This window comes from Macaca mulatta, chromosome X (genome assembly GCF_049350105.2).
Source record: "Macaca mulatta isolate MMU2019108-1 chromosome X, T2T-MMU8v2.0, whole genome shotgun sequence".
Lineage (NCBI taxonomy): Eukaryota > Metazoa > Chordata > Mammalia > Primates > Cercopithecidae > Macaca > Macaca mulatta.
Window position 1 is genome coordinate 92,733,781 of NC_133426.1, and position 7,155 is coordinate 92,740,935.

Genomic DNA, 7,155 nt, shown 5'->3' on the forward strand with positions numbered 1-7,155 from the left:
ACCTGTAATGATATCTAAGCACATATGTATAATTATGTGAGCATACTATATATATCTTTCTGTACCTATAACCTGACTTATAGAGTGAATCTTGCATGGATTTCATCTATTAAAATAATACATACTATTCAAAGTGATCTACAGATTCAGTGCAATACCTAACAATGCCATTCTTCACAGAAATCAAAAACACAATCTGAAAATTCATGTTGAACCACAAAAGACTCCGAATAGTCAAAGCAATATTGAGTAAAACAAAGCTGGAGGTATCACACTACCTGACCTCAAAATATACTATGGTTATAATAACCAAAACAAGCATGGCATTGACATAAAAACAGACACATAAACTACTGAAACAAAGTGGAGAGCCCAGATAAATCCATGCATTTACAGCCAACAGATTTTTGTGCCAAGTACACACAATGGGGGAAAGAAGAGTTGCTTCAATAAATGGTGCTGGGAAAACTGGATATCCACATGTGGAAGAATGGAACTAGACCCTTTTCTCTTACCCTATACAAAAATCACCTCAGAGTTGCCCTGGCAACAGCCTTCCCCCGACTACTCCTCTGTCTCTCCAGTGAAAAATGGGCCCCTGCTTGCCCACTGCTTGGAAGCTGCAAACTGTTGTCTCATGAATTTTGGATCCCATTTGGACTTTCGTAATCAGTGATGGCAGTAAAGGCATCAACATTGAGAGCTACTGAGTTTTGGCACTCTCATCAGGTATATTTACGTTATTGGCAACATTATCATCATGTCATGGCTTGGATGCAAAGCCACCAGAATGCCTGCAGGAAGGCTGTGGAATCCTATTTCAGTCTTCCATGGTAATTTCCTCCTGCTGTTCTTCCCTGAAGAGCTTACGATAACCACGCCAGGTATCCTATGTCCTTCTCTGACCATCACGTGACTTGGCAGAACTCCTACCTCAGTTCTACAGATTTTGGAAGGTCTGGGCGGCATCCACATGACAACAGTAGGATCCAGGCATCCATAAGAGAAGAACAAGCTTAGTCTAAAGAGGAGGAGATGGAGACCAAGTCAGATGGGGAGGTAGAATGTGACCTAAGCAATATGGAAGTCACCCAGGACCTCTGTCAGTACTTTGCAGAGACTCAGAGGCACAGAGAAGACCAATGGTGGCAGCAACAGCTGGATGCAGAATACCTGGATGACTACACGAATGCTGACCATGACCTGTACTACAACATCTACTGGTCAGTGGAGCCCCTGACTAAGAAGCCCAGTGAGAAGCAACAGACTGAGAATAAAGCATTTGTTTGGGAGAGTGCCACGAAGATCCAGGCCATGGAGGCTGCAGTGCAGCTGAGCTTTGACAAGCACTGTGACAGAAAAGCAGCCCAAGTATTAGCTGGTCATCACCCTGAAGTTCTGAGCACTGGGCACAGGGACCTCTGAGAGTGCTTTCTAACAGAGTTCCCAGCTTCGCCCTTTTTGGGGGGGTACACACTCTATATCTCTCCTTCTGTACATTTCTCATGGAAAGGGGAATTTGTAGTGAGGCACAAGCATGTTCACCAAAGTCCCAGTTGACCTGTCATGGATGTATGTACTATGCCAGCCCCTTAGAGGTCAGCCAGATGTGTACTGTTAACAACATGTGAAATTTTCTCCTGACATAAAATGATAATGTTGTATATATTACACTCGTTTTTGATGTTGTCAATAACAGTTCAATTCATTAAAGTTCTTGCCTAGAAAAAAAATCAAATAAAAAAAGATTAAAGACCTAAATGTAAGTCTCGAAACTGTAGAACTACTAAAAGAAAAAGCACAGGAGAAATGCTTCATGATATTCGTCAGGGCAAGGATTTTTTGGATAAGACCCCAAATTATAGACTACAAAAGCAAAAATAGACAAATGGGATTTCATCAAACTAAAATGCTTCTGCATAGCAAAGGAAATAATTAGCAGAGTGAAGAGACAACATATAGAATGGGAGAAAATATTTATAAATAATGCATCTGACAAGGGGTTGATATCAGGAATATGTATAACAAAATCAGATAACTCGATGGCAGGAAAAAACCCTAAATAATCTGATTTAAAAATGGGCAAAGACCTGAATAGACATTTCTCAAAAGAAGATATACAAATTATGAATAACCAGTAGGTATATGACAAAATTTTTAACATCACTCATCATCAGGGAAATGCAAATCAAAACCACAATGAGATATCATCTCACACCAGTTAGAATGGCTGTCATCAAAAAGATAAAAAACTAACAAATGTTGACAATGATACAGTTAAAAGGGAACTCTTATACACTGTTGGTGGAAATGTAAATTAATATAGTCATATGGAAAATACTATGGAGGTTTCTCAAAAAAATGAAAAGTAGAACTACATGTAATTCAACAATCCTACCACTGAATATATATCCAAAGAAGCTGAAATTAATTTGTCAAAGAGATACCTATACTCCCGTCTCTATTCCAGCACTATTTGTATTAGCCAAGATATAAAATCAACCTAAATGTCCATCAAAAGATGAAGAACTAAAGAAAATGTAGTATTTATAAACAATGGAATGTTACTCATCTACAAAAAGGAATGAAATCCTGTTATTTGCAGCAGCATGGATAAACCTGGAGGATGATATGTTAGGTAAAATGAGCCAGGCACCAAAGGACAAATATCACATCATCTTACTCATATGTGAAACCTAAATAAGTTGATGTCTGTGATGGTTAGTACTGAGTGTCAACTTGATTGGATTGAGAGATACAGAGTAATAATTCTGGGTGTGTCTGTGTGGATGTTGCCGAAAAGAGATTAACATTTGAGTCAGTGGACTGGGGAATGCAAATCCAGCCTTAATCAAGTGGGCAAAATCTAATCAGCTTCCAGCAAATACAAAGCAGGCAGAAAAACATGAAAAGGCAAGATGACCCTAGCCTCCTAGCCTACATGTGTCTCCTTGTGCTGGATGCTTCCTTCTCTCAAAAATTGGACTCCAAGTTCTTCAGTTTTGCAACTCGGACTGGCTCTCCTTGCTCCTCAACTTGCAGACAGCCTATTGTGGGACCTTGTGATTTTGTAAGTTAATACTCAATAAACTCATATATATATATCCTATTAATTCTGTCCCTCCCAGAGAACCTTGACTAATAAAGATTTTGGTACCAGAAGTGGGGTGATACTAGAGGAACAGAATATAAATGATGGAAATATAAATTTATTTCCTTGGTTTTGTGTTTTCTAAAGTTGGCTACTTAATATGAGTAGACCCAAAAATGCTAAAGACTCTACTTCTAGTAGTATGGAGAACACCGATAGTCCTTGGCATGAACTATTTGGAGAGTTATGCAAAATAAATGCATTTTATACTCCTGATTACTGCTCATGAGAGGCAAGGAGTTTAGTGGCTCTATACATAATACCATTGGCCATATATGGAGAACCAAGGAATATAATGAATCTGGTTGGTTGCCCTGAAGTTCAGTGGACAAAGTGATGAAAAAAAATGATGAACTCAAGGATTCTGTCTCCTGACTTCAGAAGCAGATACTGAGCCTCAAATCTGCTAAGATTGCCCTGAGTGAGAGTCTTATCTCCTATAAAGAGCTGACATTGTAGAAAAACAGACACAAGCTCTTATCATGAAAGTGGCTAATCTGCAATGAAAGATGCATAGACTTCCTTGCCACGTGTCTACTGTTAAAGTGAGGGCATTTATTGGAAAAGAATGGGACCCTGCAACTTGGAATAGGGATGTGTGAGAAGACCCTGATGAAGCTGGGGACACTGTGTTTGCAAATTCTGAGGAACCTTTTTTGACAGAAGGAACAGCTTTCCCATCCCCAGTAGTGGCAACATCGCCTCCCTGACCCAGGCTGCCATCAGCCTTTCCACCTTTGTCTGAGGAGATAAACCCTGCACTGCCTGAGGCAACAGTGATGGCCTCCACTGAGGCAGTTGCCAGGCAGGATAATGTTGATTCTCCTCAGAAGCCACCCCCAACACCTCTGTTTGCTTCTAGACCTATAACTGGACTAAAGTCGTGGTGGGCCCCTAGAGGTGAGGTTGAGAGTGTGACCCCTGAGGAGGTGTGCTACACTTGAAAACAACTGTCTGAGTTCTCTAAATTATATAAACAGCAATCTGGAGAACAGGAATGGGAATGGATACAAAGGGCATGGGATAATGGTGGAAGCAACATAGAGTTGGTTCAGGCGGAATTTATTGATTTGGGCCCACTAAGTAGGGACTCTGCCTTTAATGTTGCAGCTCAGGGAGTTAAAAAAGGTTTTAATAGTTTACTTGCTTGGTTAGCTGAAATATGGATTAAAAGATGGCCCACTGTGAGTGAGTTGGAAATGCCTGATCTCCCTTGGTTTAATGTAGAGGAAGGGATCTAAAGGCTAAGGAAGATTGGGAGCGTGGATTGGATTAGTCACTTTAGAACTACTCATCCCATCTGGGAGGGTTCAGAAGATATACCCTTGACCCATGTCTTGTGAAATAGATTTGTGAGGGCAATACCTGTATCTTTGAAGAGCCTATAGTTGTTCTTTTCCACATATTAGGTTCTCTAACAGTGGGAACCACAATTACTCAACTATAAGATTTAAATACAATGGGAATAATTGGATCTTGGATCCTTAGGTGGTAGAGGCCAAGTGGCAGCACTCAGCTGTCAAAGGCAAGGTGGGCATAGCTACCATAATGGATAAAAGAGGCAAATCAGCAATCGCATAGAGCTCTGGCATTGGCTAATTAATCACAGTATTCCTAGAAGTGAAATTGATAGGAAGTCTACTGCATTCCTTCTTAAATTATACAAACAGAAAACTTGTAAGTAGAATGGACAAAATACTAAATTGAATTATAAAGTCAGAGAATCCTGCCCCCTTAATCAATTTCCAGACTTGAACCAGTTTACAGAACCAGAACCTCTTGAATGAAGGGGAGGCCGGGTCCCCTTGAGGAAGGACCACACTACACTATCAACAATTTATGCTGTGAATCTTTCTCCCATCGTTCCCTAAGGGGACCACTGGCCTTTTACCAGGGTAACTGTGCACTGGGGAAAGGGAAATGATCAGACATTCGAGGACTACTGGATACTGGCTCTGAGCTGATGTTGATTCTAGGCAACTCATAATGTCAATGTGGTCCTTCAGTTAAAGTACAGGCTTATGGAGGTCAGGTAATTAATGGAGTTTTATCTCAGGTCTGACTTACAGTGGGTCCAGTGAGTCACTGGACTCATCCTGTGGTCATTTACCCAGTGCCAGAATGCATAATTGGCATAGACAACTTAGCAGCTGGCAGAACCCCCACATTGGCTCCCTGACTGGTAGGGTGAGGGCTATTATGGTGAGAAAGGCCAAATGGAAGCCATTAGAGCTGCCTCTATCTAGAACATTGTAAATTAAAAACAATATCACATCCCTGAAGGGATTGCGGAGATTAGTGCCACCATCAAGGACTTGAAAGACACAGAGGTGGTGATTCCCATCACATCCCTGTTAAATTCTCCCATTTAGCCTGTGCAGAAGACAGATGTGTCTTAGAGAATGACAGTAGATTACTGTAATCTTAACCAAGTGGTGACTCCAATTGCAGCTGCTGTACCAGATGTGGTTTGATTGCTTGAGCAAAATAACACATCTCCTGATACCTGGTACACAACCATTGACTGTACAAATGCCTTTTTCTCCATTCCTGTTTATAAGTCCCACTAGAAGCAATTTGCCTTCAGAAGGCAAGGACAGCAATATACCTTTACTGTCCTACTTCAGGGGTATATCTACTCTCCGTCTTTCTGTCATTATCTTATTTGGAGAGCCCTTAGACCCTGTTTGCTTCCACAAGATATCACACTGGTCCATTACATTGATGACATTATGTCGATTGGATCCAGTACGCAAGAAGTAGTAAACACATTGGAGACATTTGCATGCTAGAGAATGGGAAATAAATCTGACTAAAATTTAGGGACAATCTACCTCACTAAAATTTCTAGGGATTTAGTGGTTTGGGGCCTGTTGGGATATTCTAAAGTAGAAAATAAATTGCTGTATTTGACCCTCCTACCACCAAGAAAGAGGCACAATGCCTAGTAGGCTTATTTGGATTTTGGAGGCAATACATTCCTCATTTGGGTGTGTTATGCCAGCCCATTTACCCAGTGACCCCCAAAGGCTGCCAGTTTTGGGTGGAGTCCAGAACAGAAGAAGGCTCTGCAACAGGTCCAGGCTGCTGTGCAAGCCATCTGCCACTTGGCACATATGACCCAGCAGATCCCATGGTGCTTGAGGTTTCAGTGTCAGATAGGGATGATGTTTGGAGCCTTTGGTGAGCTCCCACAGGGGAACCACAGCAAAGGCCTCTAGGATTTTGGAGCAAGACCCTGTCATCTTCTGCAGATAACTACTCTCCTTTTAAGAGACAGCTCTTGATCTAGTACTGGGCTTTGGTGGAAACTGAACGTTTGATTATGGGTCATCAAGTCACCATGCGACCTGTACTGTCTATCATGAACTGGGTGCTTTCTGACCCATCTAGCCATAAAGTGGGTCATGCACAGCAGCATTCCATCATCAAATGGAAGTTGTATATACGTGACTGGGCTTTCTCAGGCAGGTCCTGGAGGCACAAGTAAGTTACATGAGGAGGTACCTTAAATGCCCATGTTCTCCACTCCAGCCACCCTGCCTTCTCTCCCCCAGCCTGCACCAATGGCTTCATGTGGAGTTCCCTATGATCAGTTGACCAAGGAAGAGAAGACTAGGGCCTGGTTCAGATGGTTCTGCACGATATGCAGGCACCACCCAAAAGTGGACAGCTGCAGCACCACAGCCTGTTTCTAGGACATCCTTGAAGGACAGCGGTGAAGGGAAATCTTCCTAGTGGGCAGAACTTCAAGCAGTGCACCTGGTTGTGCACTTTGCATGGAAGGAGAAATGACCAGATGTGCGATTATATACTGATTCATGAGGTGTAGCCAATAGTTTGGTTGGATGGTCAGGGACTTGGGAAAAGCATGATTGGAAAATTGGTGACAAAGAAATTTAGGGAAGAGGTATGTGTGTGGAACTCTCTGAGTGGTCAGAAACTGTGAAGATATTAGTATCCCATGTGAGTGCTCACAAATGGGTGACATCACTGGAGGAGGA

At 41.9% G+C, this 7,155-nt stretch overlaps 1 pseudogene; it reads left to right on the forward strand.

Annotated features, from left to right (window-relative positions):
- Positions 1-453: 453 nt before the first annotated feature.
- LOC144338528 (gem-associated protein 8 pseudogene) lies at positions 454-1,402 on the forward strand (annotated as a pseudogene).
- The last annotated feature ends 5,753 nt before the right edge of the window (positions 1,403-7,155 follow it).